Genomic DNA, 24,769 nt, shown 5'->3' on the forward strand with positions numbered 1-24,769 from the left:
GATTATTGAGAGATGCAGCAGGGTTGACTGACTTCTCTCGACACACACTTGGGCGTTGAAGGGTTACGTGGATATATATATATATGTATATATATATATATCGTTTGTTGTCGTGGGAGGTTGCAGAAGCAGTCGAGCAAAATAATCGCGTGACACGAAGACGAGAGACGCGAGCAGAAACGCGCATGTACGGAGCGCCTACGTGCCCCTCGACCGGCCAGGGACTGACTGACTGCTGCTCGCTCGAGCGCCAGAGTATCGCCGTAGCCGCGCGCGAGCCACCGACCAATCCCCGACCGTCAATCCCCACCGCGATCGAACGGCGCTTGGTGGGGGGACTGGCACCTGGTGGACAGCTGCCCCTTACCTGGCCACCGACACACCGGGCCACCCCAGTGCGCCAACGCGGGGAGGCCGGGGTGGACCGTGCTGCCTTCGAATCGAACCCGAGAGGCAAGCGGGGTTGGAAATTCGAACTGGTCGCCGACTGCACGAGCATTGATCCTGCTAGACGCGATTACTCTTTTTCTTTCTCTTTTTTACTCTTTTCGCCTCCATCTCTCTCCCCCTCTCTCTCTCTCTCTCTCTCTCTCTCCTCGCTTCCCTCATACGGGGGCGTATGCATGGGCTGGGGTGTAGCGTATGCACGCGTGTATATGTTGGACGCGGATGTTCACCACCGAGACAGGGAGGAAACGTTTTTGAGGTGAACCGGCGAGTTTCGGCTGAATTGGAACGACGACGCTTGACCAGGGATTTTTGGCCGGACCGTGTTCGAACGGCTTCCGGCCCGCAACCAACAGACCCACACCGTTGTTCCTCTAATGCCGATTAATTGGTTTGCGGACCACTCTGGTCGATAACCGATCCGACCTTCGATCATCCACGATTCTTCTACGTTCTGCGAATACCAGTTGTTCCGATTTCGCGTAGAGGAACTCTTCTCCTGGGGCTTTCGAGCGAGGGGTGGTTCCACGAACTGCTCAACGAATTGATAATAAGCAGACTGCGGATCTTTATGCGAAATAAAACATGTTTGGATTGATTGCAAGGCACAGGAGCCAAATAAAAATGTCATTCTTCTTTTGATTATCTTGTTAAGGCGAAACTAATACACTGGGAAACTAATACCCATTTTTGTCATAAATGCATAAAATCCGCAGTCTAATAATAAGTTGATGCATCCTGAATTTTCTCGATGTCCGCAGTCCGAAATCTTCAAAGGCGCTGCAGATCCTAGGATAATGTCCTGTTCATCTTCACTGAACACTTTAAATCGAGAAATTGAGGTTCGTTCGTAATTTCACACATTTTCCAGAAATAAATCATTTTGTAGTATCGAGAAATAGAAAATTGGTGGATTTTTGGGGAACGTGCGAGGGTTGAGGGATGTACATTTAAAGTTAGGGGAAATGCAAATCAACTGGAGATCTTAAATTTTTTCTACGCACTGCTCGCACATGAATATTTAAGTTGACTAATGTTTTTACAAGCGAATTTACAACCCGAGTTTGCATTTATTTTATATCCCGCATCCGCTGGTCACCTGCTGCTCCTCTTATGCAATCTTCGTCGAAAAAAATTTACTTCGGCAAGAACGGCTTACAAGGTTTATACGGTAAATTTTTCATATAAATCCTCCATACTGCTGATTGTTCGACGAATTAAATGATTTTCGCATTCTGTACTTCCCCGATGTCTCCAATTACAACGTTATTCAATTGACAATAGAAGTCTGCGTGTTGATGACGTTTCTTTAGAATGTACGTACAAGAAAATTGCGAACGAAGAAGGAAACGTCGAGTTATCATTTTGTAACGTAACACCGTTGCATAACGGAGCCACATTTCGAACATTCTAACGAGTATTTTATCTTGCATTAAGAACTATTTGTTCCGCTTCGTTTAATCAAGTTTAAGTTGAAAGGTGTGAATTCCAGTTGTAGCCCGGCGAATTTCAGGAACTCCGAATTCTACTTACGGTATATCTCTGTGCGCACTCTTCCCGCGATCTGCCATTATTCATGATCACGGGCGTTGCCATTTGGACCGTTTTCAACGCAGAATCCCCTCCATATTTTATCCGGGTTGTTTCTACGACTCTATTTACATATTTCCGTATCGCCCCGGCCAATCATAAATTTCGCAGTTTCACTGTGTTTTCACTGGCTCTGTTGCTACTTTTCGTGATATAAAACTCGGGAAGTTCCCCCAGCGATACGTCGGACCGTAATTTAGTATCACGCTAGTGAAAAGGAACATTCTTGACATCCTTTCTGATTTTTCTTCGGTTATACACCAGCATTCATTTTCGTCAAGTTTATATTGGTTCTGTTTAAAAACGTTATCCCAGTCTCGGCATTGTTATCGATCAAATCAGACTGGAATCGTAGGAGCTGAAACAATTTTGCGAACACGAAATTGCAGTTGCTCTAACAATGCAAACTGCCTTCGAGCTTGAGCACCGTGACGGCCGAGGCTTGTTTTGGTTTGCCACTTCGAGTTACAGGATCGAAGTACAACGGTCGAAATATCGGGTTTCCATGGGACTCGAGATGCGTTTCTCGTCCCATGACAGACCGATGCTGATGACGTCAACAGACGGAATTAATTGCGCGAACAAATTTGGCAGAATTTTGCGGACCTTTGTCCCGGACCGTTCATTGCCAGGAGGAAATCGAGAGTATGTAACAATAGGATCCCGTTCTCTAAATAAATGAGACAATTAGATCTCTAAGTATGCTTAAAGATCACTGAGATCGACAGCCTCCACTTGTCTCATCATTATTGACGCTTTCTTCGATTCCTGTCTTATAGCACGAGAATCGAAATCTATACGTATGCTTAAAGATCAATTAGATCTCTAAGTATATACAGAAGAAAATACATGTACCTAACATTGGGAAAAGTAGGAAAATTCGATGAACTGAGTTCTGGTATTCCTTCAGCGCTACGAACGAAGAGCTGGGAAACTCCACGGAAGAAATTCTTCCTCCGACAAACTGTAAATTCTTACCTGTAGTCCATTAACGCGTGACACACCTACAGCGTTTTTCTCGGATATACAGGTACCCCCATAGCACGTTCACTTTCAGTAGCGGTGAAATAAATTCAAATTAACCAAAGTTTCTGCGTAGCGTGCTCGATCCCGAATGACGTGAATGCGGGCTCTAAACCGATTAATGAAAATTCTTACGTGACGTTCGAAATCTGTGTGTTATTGTTATCGAATAAACCGTATGGATCATGTTACATGGGATTACAGAAATCTGGAGCTCTGAATGCATTAAGGATCAGAATTGAAAGGGCGTTCTTATTTCTCGATAATACAAAGATGGGATTTTTTAGTAGATAAAGATCAATCTAGGCCACAATATGAATGACACAATATAATGACACAATATAATGACACAATATTTTCGTTTTTACAAAAGATATTGGTTGAAGTGGTAATTAAAATCGATTACAAGATATGTAAAGACTAAATAGTAGAGTATAAAATATATAAAAAAACTTTTTTAAAACCACGCTTATATTAAAATGCGCTAAACAGGAGGAAATAATTTTTTTCCAGGTTCTACATAAAATACCAATTAAATGATTAATAATATTTTTCCTCAAAATTTTAAGCAATTAGTTCAAAACTTCTTCTGTTATAAAATCAGTGTCGGAAAAATTTAATATTAATTGAAATAAAATCACGACATTCGTGACTATGTAAATAAAAGCGTGGAGCGCTAAACTATATTGACGTAATCTTCGTGGGCGCTCCACGCTTTTATTTATAGTCACTAATGTCATGATTTGATTTAAATTGTACCGAATTTTTCTATCTATTCCGACACTAATTTTATAACAGAAGAAATTTTGAACTGCTTAAAATTTTGGGGAAAAATATTATTAATCGTTTAACTGGATTCGGTATTTTATCGAGAACCAGGAAAAAAATTATTTTTTCCTTTTTAGCGCATTTTAATATAAGCGTGGTTTTAAAACAGTTTTTTTAATATATGTTATTGTATTATCGAGAAATGAGAAGGCACATCCCGCACCTTTGCAATCCTGGAAAAATGAGTCTACTCCCTTAAGTGAATTATTTACTTATGCACTTACTAACAGCATAAAAAATCAGAAATAGTAGCCTGTTGGTAAAAATCGAATTTCCGAACGAACGATGAGTAACATTGGGAAACAAAGGATATCAGTCGCGCCGTGCACGTGCCAGAAACCGCATTGCAGTTCTGCGAGTCCTTGCGCCCTTTCGCGGCGTAGAAAACTCAATTTGTGAACCAGACTGCTCGTGAGCAAGAGACGCTCCGCAGACTCCTGCAGGACGAGGTGAAACGACGCACGGGATATTAGAAATCGGAAATTCGACGAACAAGTGAAATCGAAGGTGGACGCGACAGTGTCAGGAATTGATACCGCGCAGTCTCTTGTGCAACGGGCCGATCGGATGCGATGCGAATCGCTGGAACGAGGTGCCGGACATTGACAAGCCGAACGGTTGCTGATAATAATTGATTGGCAAATTGAAACTGGATTTCCATCACTCAACGCTTCGAGTGCCGTATGCACCAGTCACGAAGATTATTTTCAAAATCGAACTTTAATCATCTAGAAAATGGAGATTCTTGGCAAAAAGTTTCAGTGTTCATTAACAAAAAGTTCGGGGGATGTACTCGAATCGATTGCCCAGCAGCAACAAGTCAAGCATTTAAATAGGGAATGGTTCACAGGGTCACCAGGGGCTAACATTTATCTAAGACGTCGCTTTTCGACCCTTCATATCGAGGGGAGACCCTTCGAATCGCGTGACCCTCCGCCTCGATCGAAACTACCATTCTTACCCCGTTTAATTCCAGACCTGTGATGCCTTGGAGGCCTCCTCTGGAATCTTGAACCCTGTCCTTACCCTTTAAACCCTCGGCGACTAGACGGGAACAGGTTGCACAAGGTGCAGCCGAGAATATTTGGCGCAGATGGTTGATTGAAACATTATTTGCGCAGTGACTCCCACTAATATTCGGACAATTTTAAAAGAATTTTTCACAATTTCTAAAGACGTCATTGTTCACTTACGACATTGAAAATCAAATTGCAAAAAGATACAGTTACTGTTCCACAGATCCCAACAAAAACATCCTGTAAACAGGAGCCAAGTTCCTATGGCCGTAAAAAGTTGTGAGATCAAACAAAATACGGCCTAGTTCGTTAGCTTAGAAATACCTCTTGCAATACTGAAAAAAGCGTTTGTAAAAATTAGTTTAAAAGAACGCTATTTAATTTTTAAAGAGTTACATGGAGGGCTAAATTATTCAAACTTGGCCGCTACCTAACACCTTCTATGGCCATTGGTTTAAAAAGTAACAGCCAAGTTTGAATACTGCCGTGCACCTAGATACGGTAAAATTGACCAAATGTGCTACATTATCAGAATGTAAAATAGTGATTTAACATCGAGTAATGTTATTTAAAAAAATTGTGTAAGTAAGCATGTGGCAGTGTGCAATACTTGGATATTTTATTCTTCGTTCGAAGAGCACAAAGCTGAATCTGACAGGAGGAATGGGGGCCAGAGTCACGTCCTCGGAGGATAGGAAATATGCTCATGACGGCGTAGCTGCGGCTTCCTTTCGCACTTCCGTTTTATCCGGGCCGAAGTTCCTCTTGCGTAACGATTGTACGCGATCTGAAAGGAACCGTTCGCCCGGCCACGTCGAACTTACTTTCGATCGTCGCGATCAACTCCCGCAGACACTGTCCCCCTGAATGGCGGATACGAGAACAGTCTCGCAAATGAATTCATACAAACTGAATTTACACAATTTCATTACGCACATTCACTAATTTACCCAATTATGTTGCAATAACGAGATTTTGCGGGAAATTATTAAATAAATAGATTCTCCCACGAACAACCTACTATAACTAGTCGATCAATATGTCGATAAAACAACCATGCAAATTGTACAACGAGATTGGATTGTGATCGGTTTGTCTGTCCCGCAACGTCCCTGTGAAAACATCCAACGATAAACAAAAAAAGCTTCATTAAGCAAAATCAAATGTTTACCAAAATCGTGGTGCATGTATTCCTGTTTGCGAAACACTTTATCTGACTGAAAAATTGATTATTTAGAAAGATGCACTCGAACTACTCGAACACATGAGAAGACAATTCGATTGAAACGTTCTCCGAGCGGCCACATTGTTAGGCGAAACAACGAACGAACAAATTCAATGAGTGAATAATCGTTTGCATGAAATTTATTTAAAAGTTTATTTTAATGGCACGTAACCCCGATTGAAATGATTGGAGCGTCCCCTGGGTGCTTGTTTGATGGAAAATGTTAAGTGTCGAGTGGAAATTCTGTAAATTATAATCGCACCGTAAATATTCTCTGTAAAAGAAGTATTTCAAGGACCGAATGGTGCTTGAAACTTTCTGACAATACGTGCGCGTGCATATGTATATGCATGTACACTACAGAGAGAGAGAGAGAGAGAGAGAGAGAGAGAGAGAGAGACACGTACAGTTACGCACGCGCGTTAATGATCACGCATGCACCGGGTCGCGTGCACGTTCACGTGCAACAGAACAATGCACCGTTTTCGATGCGCATACGCTGGAAATATAATGGACGGTGTACAGGAAAACCGACGCGGCGGTTCCACGGAAAATTGGCATCCGCGATTTTATGCAATTATTGCGTAATTCCTTCTTATAAGCACCGTCGGCATGTACTAAGTGCGTACTGTATTCTAATCAAGACCGTGATTAACGAAGAATGAAATTAGTCGACGGTTGCTAACGAGTTCGAGGACTTATTGAGCACTCCCTGGAGAAATGTCGAATCCATTGTGTCTTATTAACTTATTGCTAATATGGAATATTCATTCGAAAAGCAATCGTGCTTTTAATCACAGTCTCGTCAATGGTGATTTTTCTCTTTCGAAATTACACCGCTTTGTGTTCGTCGAAGTAGGTCAATTCGGGAATCAGAGAAATATTAGAAAAATGTACGGAATGATTGGAAAATAACTGGAAAATCAGCTGGCGAAATAGTTTAATTAGCAGATTGATTTGCTCGAATGTACCAAGTACCTTAATATATTCTTAAAGTCAATTGTGTAGAGCATTATCGTATTTCTGTTCTAATGAAGCGAGAGAAGAAACGCTTGAAATGGGGTAAAGCAGTTTCCCATTTCTCATGGGAAAATCTGTCAAACGCAAGCGTTCACGGGAAAGCGAACGCGTTGCGAAAGGTTCGTTCGTTTTTTACTTTGATAGGAAACTGCTACTTGAATTATGCTTCCCATTGTTTCGCCGCCTCGTGGTACACAAGTAGGCGTGGATGTATACAGGATGTTTCCAAAGATGAATAACATCCTGCGCCGAGGATGCGGACGAAAACGAATTTGATCGATTACTAGACCGAAGAGGATTTTACACTTTTATAATTCCCGAATCTTGAGCTTTGGAAAAGTTTCGAAGGTGCAACATGATCATATAAAGATAGTAAAAGAACGTACATTAATATTTTTATCGTGTTTGCTAAAAATCATCCGCCTTTCAAATAAAATAGCTGACTCGATATATTTATAAATTTTCCAATAAAATACTATTTCATTCAAAGGGTTGAACAGTAATTCTTCAATGAAAGATCTCATCTCCTCTTCATATTAAACACGTTTAACGGGCAATAAGAACATCGTTATCCTCCTAATTTTCAGGCAACTAATTACGTTATTACGTAATTTGGTGTTTAACGTGTTAGTCGGCCAGCCGGTCGCTCCTTCGATAACAATTCGAGAGAACCGGCGGCGGCGGCGGCGGCATCGCGTCGGCAGAAATTACCATTATCTTTCGCGGCGTTGGTCCCCGGGTTTAATTGCCGGCGCGATAAAACGCTTTGCAAGTACACGCTCCCCGCGGCGCGGAGCCGAGCGGAGCGGAGCGTTGCAAACGCCTCGAGCGAGCGAGTGCGCGCGCGAGTAAACAACCGAGGCGTGTCTCCGTTTCCTCGAGGTCGAGCCAGCCCTCGGATTTACGAGTTTCGCCATACCGTGTCTTCTGGAATTGCCGGAATCTCCGAAATTACGGGCAACGAGCGGCAGTTCCGCGTTTAAACGCCCCCTTTCCGTGGATTTCCCCCGCGACAACGCCAGGCAACCATCGCCTCCACCGGAATAAACATGGAAACACCCTTGTCGCTTGCCATACGGACCCCATTCTTCTCGGGTCATTTATGGGGGTTAAAGTCAGTCTGCCACGACGGTGGTCTTTTGGTAATTTCACAACAATTAAAAATTTCTCTTCGTTATACAGTGCGTGTATAAAAATCAGATCGTGATTATAAAAATCAGGTCGTTTGGTGCAATTATAAAAAAGTTATTAGTTTTTAAAAGATGTACGAATACTTTGTACACCCACTTGCATATTAGTATGCATATTAGATCGTACGGAGTAATTTCATTTTTCGTTTTTAGACTGCGGATCTTTATGCATTTATAAAAAAAATTGAGCAGATCAAATTTAAAATTGTTGGAAAATTGAAAAAATTGAGGATGTCTATATACGATTTCTTCTGTATTAGAAAATATACATGCATCGTCATGAAAATGGTGAATTAAAAAAGTAAAAATACATACGTAGAATTCATTAATTTTTAGAATGTTTCCCTCGTTGCAGCCCTTACTGCAAATTATTCATAAACGGTACGAACCTCCGAATCCTCCTCCTTATCTTCAACCGCAAATCCGATTGTTTATCGTAAACTAAACATGGAGAACTAAACATACAGTCATAATATTAAATATTACAGCGAATGTAATGTTCAGAAGTGTATCTCCAGGTGTACAGCGAAGATCCTCGGAGTGTTCCAACAGGCCTATCTCTCCCCAGCGGACAATCCTATCTCAATCTGCTAAGAAAATAGACAACGAGGGACACGAACCTCGAACGGCCGATTCGCGTGCTTTCAATTTGCATCTTATCGGAACCCGTGCGGAACTATTAGCATTGAACGAGGCCCGGAGTCGTTCCCCGCAGTCGCGTAAACCCGCGTCGTTGTTCGGGGAGCCCGGTGCTAATTACCTACAAGCGGAACGGCACCCCATTTCACTGGCGAAAGACACTTCGGAGCGATTATGGTCCCCGGATATTTGTATAACGCGCACTTCGAGCTCCCGCAATGTGTACATGATTGCAGTACGAAGTTCGTTTTACTAATCGGAAAAGATTTGTCTATAAAGAGCTCACAACACACATTTTGGAAAAGGACGAAAAGAAAATTTATAATGTGAGGTGATTAATGAAATCTTTATTAGAGAACAATGAATAACAACTACACTGCGGATCTTTATGCGAAGTAAAAATTGTCTGAGTGAATTGTATGAAAGCAAAGTTAAATGAAAATGTATTTTTTTTTTTAATAGAAAAACCTTAAATTCATCTAATATGAAATCTAATGATAACGTTATTAGACTGCGGAAAGATGCTAGAACAGAAAATTCTACAGAATTCAATACGATTTTTATTTGTTCCAGATCTATTGAGTTGGCAATAAAGTATTTTCGGTATTTTAAGGTGAAATAGAAGGCGCCCAATTTTTTTATCGAAGCAATGAACTTTTATGAATAAGATATTTTCCCTTTTGTTCGATATTTCGCCAAAACGAATAAATAAGAAAATATTTTGTTAATTAAAATTCATCGTTTGAATAAAGAAATTCGGTTTTATTTCACCTTAAAATACCGAAATTACTTTCTTGTCAATCCAATACAAAGGTCCCCACTTTCTCGAAATTTGCCTGGAAAAATGAAAAATTGCGTAAACATCCGCAGTCCAGTTTACTATCATTCGGGTTAAGTGAAATCGATTTAAACGGAGGAGAACATTGTAATTGAATTGTCCATTCCCGAAAATTAGAATATCGCTTTCATTGAGCGTCGCGGATCCCGTGATTCGCATTCACTTTCCCCCCTTGTCTCATTCCGTGAATGGACAAACACGACCGGTACTGTTTCCTCAAGGGCTTCCTAATTGCCTGTCCAGTAGAAAGGGCGCATTCGTGGGCCCTCGTCTGGCAGCCCGTCTGTCTTCCCGAAATAAGAACCGGAGTAAAAGATTGTATTTTCGGTCAATGGCTCTGTCAGATGTACGCTGGTCTCTCTCCGTCTCTCCCCAGCCTGAAGAAGGGGCGGCGGACTTGGAATGGATTGCAAGGGATGTCCTATAAAACTGCGGTTCTCATCCCGGGATCCCTTAGGTGTCGCCACAACTCCCATTACCCTTGCCATACTTCAAACAGTTCGAACACTCTCACTGTTAACTCGTTCACCGTACTCGTATCACCATGAACAAATAACAAAAAACGTACCACTGACCGCATATTTTTACGTAAAACTCTTTTATTACTCGTCCGAAAGGTGTCCACGCGTTTTACGACTTTTGAACCTCTCATTATACGTTCAGCGAGGACCTATATTAAAGTGTCTGTTCATTTTAAGGAGAAAGGGTTGTCGTATCGTTTATGTATCCGTTCTTTTATATTATTGTGGAAATGCATCAAAATCCACGGTCTACTTGTGATATTGCACAATTTTCTGTTCGATTATTTTTATTCATTTGGTAGCTACATTTATGAAGTACTATATTCGATATTTTACCTAATGGCCCTCGGGTGAAATACCGCAGGAACGTGTTTATAGATATAATTTCGACATTTTAAACTGATCAAGTTCGATGACGGAGGAGCGAAACCGAAACGGGAAGGTTGACAACCATGGATCCATAGTCCATCCCTCCTACGACCCCATAGTAATCCGAGCCGACAATACACATCTAAAATGCCTGCGTCTTCTATATTTTCATGGGGGGTGCGCACGCGCCAGTCTCTCCGACTTCCTGCCATCCGCCTTGCTTCCGCTATTCCACATTATGCTGTATGCTGTATGCTGTATGCACGCATCCCCGCCGGCCTGCTTACCCCATAGGAAACGCATCTGCACTTCTCCGCGACGAGGGGCGAGTCCTCACAGGACTCAGGACGTCGCGGGAGAAACAGATGCTGGATATCCAGCACACCTTGGCTCGGCGTAATTTACATATCGGCGAATTTGCGAGTAACGCCACTTGTAACCAGTCACCAGCGTCGCGTGACACTGTATGTACCTCTTCTCGCGTTCGATCTCGAACAGTGTGTATAACTAACATAGATCTACAAAACATATATTTTAAATTTTCATTAGGGTCCAAATAAAGAAGTTTTAATAGAAAATCTTAATAAAAAAATCTTTACCGCGTATCCTTTCGTAAACCAATGCTTCTAATTGATCGTAAAAAATCCAGTCGTTTGGTACAATTACAATATAAAAATGTTATTAATTTTTAAACGGTGTACGAATACTTTCTACACCCACTGTAATCAATTGTACATGAAAGAAAACGTCTCGCATAGAGGTGTGAACACTTCTGACTCAAGATTGCCAACAGATTCCAATAAATTAAAAATAAAATGACGTTTTATCACCTCTGTACATTCCACGTTCTTCGTGAATGGGGTCCAGTGAGTTAGAAATCGAATGAGACCACGTTAAATATGGTTTAAAATTGTTCAAGATACCAGACCGAATATTTTGGAGGAACAATGTAGAAGATTATATTCGGCAAGCTGGATGGTGGTTAGACGAGTCTAGGCGGGTTCAGATTGCAGAAGTTCGCCAGCCAAATTCTACGAGACGAAGAACTGAATAACGAACAATGTCCTGAGAAACGGGCCGGGGCCGGGGCCCCGGTGTGACGGCCTCGACCAAGGAAGCGGAGATACGGTCCGCAACTCGAAAGCGGAATCGACTTCGGCGTCGAAGCGGCAATGCGGCTTCACGAGCCGCTCCGAAGGATTTTGGCGTTCACGCAGGATGCGCGGAGTTGTTTACCGTGAACGAGAACAAGTTTCGGCCCCGGTAACTGAATGAAACACTTCACTTTCTGCAGACGCCATTATTTAGGAACCTCTTAAGCGGCCCCTAAATGACCAATATTATCGTCAATATATTGCACAATAATATTGATCGTCTGTAAATCAAATTGAAAGATTGCGCAATATATTGAGTCAATCATAAAGAGTTCGATTTTTATTGTACAATCTCGTAAATATTGCTTCGTCTCAGTTCTATCTTCACAGTCGCAAAGTGAACATTGAATTTTCAAGTGTGGCTACGAAGGAGAAAGAGGAAGAAAGAAAATTAATTTTAGAATGTATCAAGGTGTATCAGAGGTATAACCATTCTCAAAGGTTCATCAAATAATGTACCATCCAGTCGCAGAAAGTTTCGAAAATCAGTTGGTCCACTTATTCTTAGATCACTTAATAAATTTTCACGAGTGTAGTAATTTCTTTTTTTAAATCATTCGTTCATCCACCTGCGCTTCTTTTTCTCCTTCTTTTTTAAAGCTGTAACCACATGTTAACTGCAGTGTCATTAGTCGTGCACTAACTTATTGGGCAATAATATTGGGCACAAACTTTTTATTTTGCATAAACATCCGGAGTCTAGTTATTACTTCGCCGTATTTTAAATCGCAAAATCTTGGCAGCTGACATTTCGGACGTCAATTCCTGCCTTGTAGTACAATATATTACGGTAAAAATATATTTCAGGACAATAATGTCTATGGTTTTCTAAAGAAGTGAACTTTACGTACGAGTATTTCTCGTTTCTGTCACGTAGCATGAACTCCACAAGGGTTCTTAGCCACCGAAGACATGGACCTCTGAATGAAGTTGACCTCATTGTACCGTAATCATTCCATTATCGTTCAATTCCCAGCACACGTACAGTAGAGACACGAACGCTCACGCGCTCAACCAACAATCAAAGTTCACTCGGTTGTGTATCGCGTGACGAAATTGGTGCCAAAAAATTCCGCTCGAGATCAATTATAAATTACGTTCGAAAAAATAATAATCTACCTAATCGCTTCCAATCATCTATCTGTTCAATTAAAATTTTAGTCGAATAAAAAACTAATCCCACTCGTATTAAAAAGACAAAATTAGAAAATAGAAAATCGTCCAAGAAACATTTGCCAGAAAAAGATATCTGAATATTTTTCAATGTGAATCTGCATTTTTCTTTAACTTGGGGTTTTTCGAAGACAAAAATGTACATTGCACATGTTAAAGAATGAAACAGTTTTCCGTCGACTTCTTTCGTGTAATTTAAAACAAGCAAGACCATTAAGAAACAGTTTAAAAACACTGTTGTATTATTTTCAACCTACTGAACATTTTAGAAAAGAAAGTAAATGTCTATTTCACTGCAGTTTGTTGGAATTCAGGCAGACAATTTTTATTTTCCATAGAGATCACGCGCTGTCCAGTGATAATATTACTATTAAAATCCAGAGTTCGATTTTTTTATGTAATACAATAGGAGCCACTGATGAGGTGATGAGCCGCAGACCGAGCAATTAAAAACGACTGCAGCTGCATACGGGTGTTGTCTCTCGCGCAACGATCTCTCAGGTGCTGCTCTCTTGGTTGAACACAGTATTCTCTTCGACATAGATATGAATAATATCAACAGCACCTGTCGCGAGGACTCGGGATGATCTTGGGGTACCGTTCTGTCCGATACGGGTCGCTGATTTTAGATGCAAACGATTCACTGAATCGTTTCTACACGAAATTTATATATAAGTAGGAACTTTAATTTTCAAATGTAATGAGATCGAGTCACGCACTGGCACAGTGGAAGCTACCCGCATTCGAACGAACAAGGAAACCTGAGAATGCCATTTTATACAAGTTTCTTTCATTCTTCGAACCTTGTTACCGATCCTAAAATAAATACATCGAGAACGTGTTCGAAGTGGTTTTATAATGACAATGTTTAACACTAAACCTACCACGGCTGTCAAATGACCGGTTTCATATTTTTCATCTTACAATTATTGAAGTTATGGAGTTGCTTACATGGAAATTGAGTCGATGAATTTCATTATCCAACCATACATCGTGCACTTGCACAAAATCGAACTAAATAAAGCCTTGCAATCATGTTATATGGCAGTACCCAGACTATGAAAAAGAACGTATTACATTAGAAACAAAGCTCCCCAAAGGCAAGTACTGTTTTTCCCTCTTTGTATTAGTTCCTTCTTATGTAAACCGGATATAGAAGGTTTGAAAATATATATATATAATTTATAATTTTCTCAAACGATGTTCCGTTAACATTTAGAAGCAATGTAACGCCTATTTAATGTAAGCCAAATGTAATAATTAGACTGTGGATTATATGCGCTTATGATAAAAATGAGTAGGTGTAATTTAAAGCAGCAAAATCATTAGAAGAATTTAGAATACAATACCATTATATTATTTTTAATCTATGAAGTATATAAAGAAAGAAATTAAATTTTTATTTCTCTTCAGTTTCTTGCGATTCAGATGGAAAGTTTTTATTTTGCATAAAGATCCGCAGTCTAGTGTAATAATATTGTACTTGCTATATAAACCACTTGGTTTGAAGCAATAACAAATAAATAAATAAATAGAGCCTCGTCATTTCTGTCAGCTGAAACATTTTAATCACTTTTAGTGTTCGGTAGGTTTAGCGTTAAAAAGCTTCGATTACTGTAAAATGGAAAAGTAAGCAAATTCTTGTCGAGAAGAGAATTTGCATAAATGAGCGAATTTTTCCGTAAAAAAAAATATGATGAAATTCCCATAAAAGTTTCCGTAGCAATGAGTCTCATCGGAAGACTCATCGTGCAAATGCGAATGCAGTAAAGATTAATTTATGCGAGTGAAAATTAAATACGCAGAATATTTAATCGACGTGAAACTGTATTAAATTTCTTTTCGCCCCGAGTATTTATTCGAGTGTGTAAGTGATATAAATGCATAAATGTGGGCGGCGTAGTTATCGGAAGGCATAGTTAGCATCGCACGAAACAGCCTCGCGCATCCTGCGCCGACGAATTCGAATTAGTAGAAGGTTGAACGCCTCTTTTGCACCCGCCTCTAGTTCAATCGCAGCCAGCGATAAGCGTTTTATTTGAATAACGAGATAATGGGCTCCTTTGTCACTACCAAAAAGCCGATTATGCCCGTGATTGTCCCTTAACCGGCGTCCCTATCTCTCGCGCTTTCCTCCCGGGAAAACCTTTCTCGCTTTAATTCGTGTCACGTTTTTTAAACGCACCCGATCAATGGGCCAAGTGCACGCGCACTTTGTAGCTTGTCTATGTACTTTGTTAACGTCCGCGTCATCCTCGAACGTCGCGCGTGTCTGCTTCAAAGATACGCCCGGCGACTTTTGAACTTGACGCCTCTTGCAGAGAACACTTTCTTGGAAAATCACGATCTAATCCGTGAACGCACATCTTTTCCATTCTTATAGGAAGCTTTGTAATTTAGTTTTGTCGCGTGGACATGGCAAATTGAAAATTGTCTGCATCGATTGCAAGGAATAGCAACTAAACTGAATGTTATTTTTTCCCTCAATGATTTTAATAAATGGTGAAGAAATGTCCCAATTTCCAATTGTATTTACTGACTTGTATGAGGAGTTCAAGAGAAATGCGCATATACAAACCAAAAAGATTATAAAAGAGCAAGGCTTGATGAAAGGGAAAATATTTTTCAACCAATATTATACTGGAAGGTCTAAGCCATGGTTTAAACACGAATGTCTTTCACGAGAATTTGCGAGAAATGCGACTGCAGACAGTGCAGACACAGTAGTCAGGATATCAATCATATTGTTTGGCAATGTAGCCTCTTCTATGTACAGCGATCTAAGCTAATTCATCAACTGCGTAAAATTAAACTTGAATTACCCTTAAGCTTAGAAATATTAGCTGCCCGACCCAATATTAAAGCTGGTTTTCTCATTTATAATTTCTTAAAAAACTGTAAACTACGAATTTAATTTGATTTAATGTAAACTATGTATGTACATATGAATATGTATATACTGTAATTTACTTCAGTGCAGCAGAAATAGATCTCAGTCAGTTGAGATCTGAAATGCTTAAAATAAAAAAGAATGTCCCTATTTAAAATATGTAGACCAGAAGTTTTATTCGAGGAAAATGGAACTCGTGCAGACACACTGCTGTGCAAAAGAAAGAAGCACCCGGCCCTATTTAATAAAAAAGTGTAAAAAGTCGAATAAGAACACAGTAAGTTTAGGAAAAGGATTCCGCTGTTTAATTCAATAGTTCTGAGAACATGTGTAATAAAGCGGATCTAACACTTCAAATGCAATAAATCAATCATTGTACAATACGATTTCTACGTGAAGATATTGTTCGTTATTATATCTTATAATTATACTGGGTGTTTCTTCCTTTTGCACGGTGGTGTACATGAAACATTGCTCGAACGAAAATCAGAAACGCCGTGATCACGAAACGACACAGGTCATTTCATAATCGCCGCGTACGTTTTTACATACGTTTAATAATACCAGCAAGGGAGATTATTTATTGACGCCGCGGAGGGGTGTGCAGCATCGAAAAATTAGATTCTCTCAACTTGTTACGCGGGGCAGATGTTTGATCTTGGCAGATAGAGGCTGACTTTCATCCTCCGAAAAAATGCTCTTAGGAGGAACAGGTGCATGTTAAAAAATCCTCTTCGAGTTTCAGGAACGGTTGCATCGGAAAGTGTAAAGCTGCCGGCCAGCGCGTTCGAAAAGCGGTTTTGAAACGAAGAAGGATTTAACGACACCCGAATAATAAAAGGAAGTTTAGTCCTGGGACGACCTAAGTCGTTGTCTGAAGACGATCCCCGGGATCGAGTCAATTAACACTTTAACGTATGGCTTTTCTCTGGGGGAAAAAAATAACTGAATGCAGTTTCGAGTGTGCTTAGTCACTCCCAAACGTAAATACAAATTGAACAGCAATCCGACCGTCGCAAAAAATGAAAGAACCTCCTAAGGAAACGTTCGAAAGTTTGGTTGAATTTTTCGATAACTTCTGACGTCAATCATTTAATGACAGTAACGTTTCCCAATTTTGGCCGACTTCTAACATTTTATTAGTGACGCAATGGTTTCAGAAAAACCAAAGAATGAACGAAATTTTCACGAGAAATTCAGGAAGTTCGACGACTGCTATTGAGAGGATGCATCGGCAGGATTCACAGGAAGAACCCTCGGGCTGGAAGGCGTGACGCGAAACCTTTTAAATGTCCCATTCTATGCTGGCAACGTATCTACGCAACACTTCTCTTCGACGACGCATACAGCTGAGTCTCGACCTGTTTCTGACTTTAAATCACCGAGCAGGTAAAACGTCGGGGAAGGACGCAAAGGATCTTAGAAATCGGCTGGAGCTGGAGCAACAGATCCAGCTGAGTCTTAGGAGACAGTCCTTTCAAAATCAGCCGGTGTCCTTTTAAAATGGTTGTTGGGATCTCGCAGGTTTTTCTCGGGTCGTGTAAAGCTCCGAGACGGCAACCAGTAAACAAAATTCTGTGGAAAAAGCTGGAAGAAGAACGCTATTGATCCTGTCTAAATGATCGTTTGCAGAAGACGTGGCTCCTGTCTTTTACAATTGTTACACAATGTTTGAAAATGCTAGAAATCTGTCTAAATAAATTCTTGCTAATCCTATACGGTAATATAAAACAATGGCCACACTCTCAGTGCTCCATGAATCTAGCGTTAAAGAAGAAGCTAGAGTTAATTCATATTCCGCAAAAGACGCAAACAACTAACGTTATTCATTTGGTCATTGATTGGCGGTGAGAGACTAATTTTAGAGGTCGGCGAACGTGTTAAAGGCTGCCCGATCGATTACGTCAATTACAGTATTTATCGTCAAAAGCATCCGCCGAGAACCGCAGAACCTAATTGCCCTGAGATGCAAGAAAAGACAGACCGGTATCACAGCTATCGTGGGTTGGAACGAAATCGTATCGAACTGCAATTTTTTTTCAAAAATTCCTGTCACGTTGCGTAGCAGACCAATTGTTCTAACTCCTCACAAAAGTTGGAATCTTATAGCCCAATATTAAGAAAATCGCTGTCTTTTTAAGAGTACATATAATTTGTATAATTTGTTTTCGAGTAATGGAAGAAGCAAATTTTAAGAAAGTGGACTCATGTGAAATGTTATTTTCAGTGGTACATAGTAGTCTTGTAGATCTGAAATAAATAAAAATCGTATTAACTTCTGTGGAACTTTATTTTCTAGCATTCTTTGAACATTTTTTCGAGCCTTAAATGCATAAAGATCCGCAGTCTAGTGATTAGACACGGTCCCGGACTAATGATTTAGCCTTTGATTGATTCGCTTTTGTTCGTGTGCTCGGTGGTACGCGTTTCCGCCACGCTTTATGCCTATTTTACGGGGCGGAACTTTCTTGGCTTTGGGTGCATGCGTTTGTTCCCGGTTGCCGGCCCGATAAAGGTGGCTCGAAAAAGATGCGTGGCAGGTGCGTACGCGTGCCCGTCGTCCAATGGGGTACCGTGGTCTGTCTGTGCCCCCTTGCTCCCCTCCCAGTTCCTTATCCTTTTCCCTTGGTCGTCCTATGTGCCGGGGCCCCTTACGACTCGCCTAAGCGATCGAGGGTAGCGAAAACGGACGCAATACGGGACCGGAGGAACAGAGACGGCGAAACGTGCACCTTGCGCTTCGCTCTGCCTCTCCGCTCTTCTTCTTTGCCTCGCTCTTCGATCCTCTCCGATCTTCTCTCTCTCTTTCTGGTCTCGTTTCCATTGACAGAATTCCCCCGGTTACGTTTCCCCGCGGACCAACGTTCGCCCGAAAAAGGAATGACCGAATTAATTGCTATACAAGCGACCGCGCCGCTATGTGGGCCGCGCGTGGCCACGGCGCGATAACCGAATCATGCGAACGGTAATTTAATTAGATGCAACTCGGTCCGAGACTATCCTCGACCAGGCCTCCACCAATTCCCCTCTTGCACACTCTTTTCGCAGGCTTTCTTTTTGGTTTCGGACACCGAGACGCGCCTAACGGGCGTTAAATTGGGCTCAACCCTTCTGGCTAACGACCTGCTGCATGCTTCTATGGTTCGGAAGTGTTTCTCGATGACGAGGAATCGTGACGTTCCGTTGGATCCTCCTCTTCGGGTAATGTGACGTTGATTTATCGTTCTGCGCTGTCTACGGACACGCTTTTTGTTCCGAGTTCTTCATAATCGCTCCTCGTATAGTTGTTATCGTTCACGCTAGCGGGGAACACGTTGTTGCACGCGGGGAAATTCGAGCCCATCCATGACGTTAATAAATAACTTGGAGACTTTTCGAATAAACTCGAAATAGTTTTGCAAGCAGTGACAAAGTGTTCTCGTTTAAGGGAATCAAATTTTATACGTGTACGAATTACTCGCTGAAAAATATCAAATTAAAAAGACTTTTATGTAAAGGGGGTAGAATTTAGGAAATAACTTGGAGACTTTGCGAATAAACTCGACAGAATTTAGGAAATCAAATTCTACACGTGTACGAATTACTCACTGAGAAATATCAAATTGGAAAGATTTATACATATACGGGGGCTAGAATTCGCTCCGGAAAAAACCAGGGGCTCTTTCGTACAAAAAGTAGATGGACATTTATACTGTCGAGCATTACGCTTTTCTCAATTTGTAGGAACCGATGAACGCGAAGGGGGAAAGAGTCGAATAATATTTTCCGATGCACGTGAATAAAGTGCACGAAACCCGCAACACAAACAATTCCGTCGGGAAGTTATTGGAATATTTTTTGACGATAATTGGGCCCGGTATGTTGCAACGCAACCGGCTATTATTGACGGTGGTTAGCGACCGGTCGCCCCTGACAGCAATTTAGCAACCGGCTGTTTCAACGAACATCAAGAGAGAATCCAGTTTAATGGTATAAACATCGATGACAAATGTAACGACGCGACGGAGGGGAATCGTATCGAGTTGGGGGAAACGGTACATGTGTCTCAGCTTTCTACGGGAATTCGTGCGAAGAACGAGCCGCGATGCGACAGCCGTAAAGGAAATCGAGTCCGCGAATCCGACAGGTGAAAGGCGAGCCTGATCAACAGACGCGAGCATCGATCGACGAACAAAAACATTTTCCCGGTCATAATTGTCCACCTGATACACAAGAGAATCGTCTCGAACCCCCCCGTTCAACCCTCGATCGTATTGCAAAAACGCCATTTCACGCGTCGTGGTCGATGCGCAACTCTTTAGGAAACATTTAGAAAAGTATCAGTCGTCTATTGAAAGAACAATTTGGTAGAATTAATTTGCAGGAAGTGTAAAATGTGTGGATTTGTGGACACAGCGTGGAAATATTTTTTATCCGGTGTAAATTCCACTTCATTCATGCAAAATAAAAATTGGTGCGAAGCGGAAATTTATTTTCTGTCATAAAACTTATTCTCTAAATAGTAAAAAATTAATTAATTAACACCTAATGGTTTGTAAAAATTGAACGCGTACATACAGACGCATTAAAAATTGCTTGAACGAGAATCAGACATTTTACGGATTCGTAATGCTTGTAATTTTCCGGTAAGATATACAAGGGAAGAAAAATGTTAGAAGGGTGTCAGGAAATTTGGCGGGTATAAACAAGCCTCTCATAAAGAAAATCATTTGCATCCAGCTTAACATTATCGCGAGTCCGATCGCCGAAATCCCGAATTTCCATCGACATCGGCACTTTGATCATAAAATCCTCGAGCATAATCATAGTGTACGGCCACGATTTGGCAGAGTTACGTGCTAAAAAGACAAACTGGAATCTTGATCGCGTTCAGATGCGCAAGGATTCGTGTACCACATTGTTGCGATCAGATAACTTCTAAGGGTATCACTACGCAGCTTCGTTTTAATTATCCGAATATTTATTAACCTGTTTTCGATGAAAAACTCCGTCGCTTTATATCGCGTCGGTCCCCATATGCGGGTTTTTTTTTCATTATTAAGTAGCTCCTCCGTTCCAGATACTGGCATCGTGATCTCTCTTTCTTTCGGAGGTCGCAGCTGTTGTGCATCGGCGCTGATCCTCGCCGATAAAACTTCGAAATTTGCAACAGAGTATTTCGGTTTAAATTAATGGGGAAACTAATCGACCGAACGGACTAGCTATTTCTTCAGTTCATTCTTTTCCGAAGAACGGTATATTGCGAACAGCAGTGATTAAAATCGTAATGAGTCTCGTTTTTACGATGATGTCAGATATTCTCGCACCTTCGGCAAACTTATTTACGCGAACACCTTTCTTGGACCTTCGTCTCTCTATCTTCACTTTGCGAGGAAAATCCTTTCCGTATTAAAATTTTAAGGGTTATTTTCGCTAAGCAAGAACTCGTTTTATCCATACAATTTGGAAAACTCCCGATTGCCAGTTTTTGAACCAATTCCCCTATATCTTTACTTTCTGCGAAAAATCGTTTCGGAATTAAAATTTTAAGGGTTGTTCTCACTCTCTCGCAGGAAATTTTCAGCAAACGAAAATACTTTTTCCATATAATCGAACACATTCGAGGCAGAGGTTTGGCAGATCACAATAGCCTATACACGAGCGAAAGGCACTTGGAAGCTCCACTAATCGTAGAACAGCGAAGAGCAGATTTCGGTGAATCAACAAAAGGACACAAGGTTGTCGAAGTGTTCCCGGTTCCGTTGAAACACACACGCTTGCATTCGCATTGGCACGGTTGCGGTGAAAGTATCCCGGGGAATTCAATAACAAATGATGAAGGAAGACGAGTAAAGCAGGAGGAGGCGAGCCGGCACGTGCCGGCCGTCCGTGCCGCGTTTACCGAGTAGTCGTTTAAACAAAGTTCATTACCTCGCGAAGATCGTCTTCAACTAAGTACCACCACAAAGGAGCCGGATGAGTCACGTCGCTAGCATCCATCGTCTCAAATCGTTCTCGGTTTGTGTGAGGCGGTTCGTTAGCTATTCACTAGGAAGCGGGTTATTCATGGTAACTCGGCAACACCGGCATATAATCGTGCTTCGAGGGACTAACGTGCCTGGATAAGGGAAACACGGCCGAGAAACGCGAGCCTAAACGCATCCAGAATATGGTTGTCTGTGCGCTGGGTTCGCCAGAAAATGTTGGATTTCTTTCAAATTCATTTGGCGCAGGGTCTCGTCAACTCCTTCCCTTGTATTTTAACGAGTCGCACAATCGTCATGAGGATTTTAAACAAAGTCTAACAAGTATGAATGTTACATCTTTCTTTTTAAATTAAATAAATTATATTTGAATCGTTCGTAATGAATAGACTGCGAATCTTTATGTAAAATAAAGAATGTTATTCGTTCCCTTAATTTTGAAAAATTTTCCAACAATTTTCAATTTCATCCACTCAGTTTTAATGTCAATGTATGTAAATCAATATTTAAGCATTCAAATAAACGTAGCCATACAAAAAAACCATAAATTTTCTTTTCTCTTCTACGACATTTTCCGGGATGAAGACAAAATAATTGTGAATAAAATGATACAGCGAGGGGTTAAAGAAATGATTGTAGTAATGAAAACAAGTTTCGCGCAAGTGGCTCTAATTATTTATTTGAACATCTACAGTAATCTTGCTTTATAGAAGATGTCTAAACAGTTCGGTGCGTCGATACACGTGGAAATTCGATTCCGAGTAATATCCACTTTTGAAGTGTGTCTGGTGGCAGAACGCATGGACTGAAGCCATCCAGCAGTCCTGTTAATTGCGCACACCTTGAGCCAGCGGACGCAACAGGCTTTGAGCGTAAAACGACCGGCGTGCGTGCCTGTATACAACATAATCCACGCGACCTACGTGGAAACGCAATTTCCACGCGCCACAGATCAAAGCGAAACTGTTTCAATGCGTTGGCCCTCGACTATCCGCAGACGGTCTTCGAGCGGATCGAAGAGGGAACGAGGCTTCGAGTGGAAGAAGATAAAAAAGAGGTGAGCGCGGGAAAGAGAGAGGGAATAGGGGATGAAAAAGAACCGAGTATTCGAGTCCTTTTTCTCCCGGGGAAGAGCACCCTTCAATACGCTATTCTGGATGCGATGCGATCGTCCACCCCCCCGACAAGCTTTAATACAAATGCGACTTCGATCTTCCGGTGGACGTTCAAGTAAAAGCACGATTTTTAGCAAAGGATTGAAGATGTTTAACCATTACACCGCGATTTCATGCATTTATTACTAGAACGAATTGGTTTGCTACGCAACGTGACAAAAATTTTTAAGAAAAATTGCCAGCTGTCGAAATTACAGAGACTCGTATGGAAAATTTAGGAAACACTTTTCGTAGCTTTGTACAATATAAAGTAAACATATTCTGAAAATTTCCCATTTCTCATATTTTTTAAATTTTCAATATAGGCCCACATAAAAAAAATGTAAAATTGTAAAATGCAACTTTTAGCATTTTCTCTATAATACCGATTAATAGCAATTTTCGAAAAAATTTCTTTTCACATCCTATAGTAAACTAATTGCTCCAGCTTCTCAGAAGAAGTTCAGATCGTATAGTCAAATATTAAAGAGAAGTTATCGGTTTTTTTCTCGCCTAATAAAAACGATCTTCCAGTACTAGAAAGCTTAGCTACACCCCTAAAAAATCGTTTCAACACCTTACCATCCCCCTCGCCCGCTAGATTTAAGCCGCAAAGTCGCGCCACTTACCTGAAACAGAAAAATAGCAAACAGTTAGTTGAAAAATCGGTAGAATCGCAGCTAAAGGTGTATACTTAGTCGAGTCTTTTGGCAGGACCCCCTCGACTAAGGGTGAATCGTAGGGCACGTGGAAACAAGGGGTGGAGTATAACGTGAAATACGAGTTTTTCGCGATAGACACGCGCACGGGGAGTGAAAAATTCAATGTGCAACAGGCGAGGGCCGATTGTAAAGGTAAAAACATCTGGCGCCAGGGGTTGGTTTCCTCGTGCTGCACTGTATCGGAATGTCGGCCGAAGGGGGATGCGAAATATATTTGAATAAAACCAAAGCTGGAAGAATAAGCAGCCCTCCCCTTTTTATTTTCGGCAGGCTCCCCTATCCTGCCTGAAAACCAGCTGAAAGTCTGGTTAACACAACCCCCCGTCATCCCCTCCGAACATTTTCGGGCTTGCTAGTCTCGACTAGTTCATCTCGTTCTTTCACAACGAACCTGATTCTCAGACTGTCGCCGAGACTTCTAATTATTTAAGGGGTGGTTTTGATACCCTCTAGTTTGAGAATTGAACAAATTACACTGTGCAACTCAACTTATTTATGTTTCCTAATTACTGTTGGGTGAACATATGTTTAAACAATCATAATGTATTAATATTGGATATCACTGGATTCGGGAAAGTCTACACAATCTTTTGCTGTAAAGAACAATTCAATATCTTTTATAATAACATCACAATATTTGTTTAAAGTTGAAAGAAATGTTTTTTTTTCAAAGTCATGTTTCTCAAAAACTGTGCGTCTAGAAGAAAAATTAAGGACATGTTCGGAATCAGCATAAGCAACTCTACAAGAACCGTCCAACAGTAATTGTGGAACAAATTTAGTGTTGGACAGTGAATTATTCATTTTTCGGACGGGTCAATTCTTGTCTTGATATTTTGTGCTGAGAATAAATTTTTGTAACAATTGGTTTGCTATGTAATGCGATTAAAAATTTTTGATAACACATATTCTGGAAATTTCATCAAACTCGGTCGACGTTGCAATGACCTGCAAAAACGTTTAAAGATGGTGAAAATTGCAGGTTTCCACTATGTAGTTGTCAAATG

The 24,769-nt window shown here is 41.0% G+C and overlaps 2 protein-coding genes across 2 annotated transcripts in view; both read right to left on the minus strand.

The window, feature by feature from the left end:
- Neur (E3 ubiquitin-protein ligase neur) overlaps positions 1–24,769 on the minus strand; it is a 93,500-nt gene that overhangs the window by 45,346 nt on the left and 23,385 nt on the right. The window lies entirely within an intron of this gene.
- Su(fu) (suppressor of fused) overlaps positions 81–24,769 on the minus strand; it is a 61,433-nt gene continuing 36,744 nt past the window's right edge. Inside the window, exon 8 of the mRNA XM_076439839.1 lies at positions 81–23,669. The gene's annotated coding sequence lies outside the window, so the exon portion shown is untranslated. The remainder of the gene's footprint in view (positions 23,670–24,769) is intronic.

The sequence above is a fragment of the Lasioglossum baleicum genome, chromosome 15, assembly GCF_051020765.1.
Source record: "Lasioglossum baleicum chromosome 15, iyLasBale1, whole genome shotgun sequence".
NCBI classification, from domain to species: Eukaryota; Metazoa; Arthropoda; class Insecta; order Hymenoptera; family Halictidae; genus Lasioglossum; species Lasioglossum baleicum.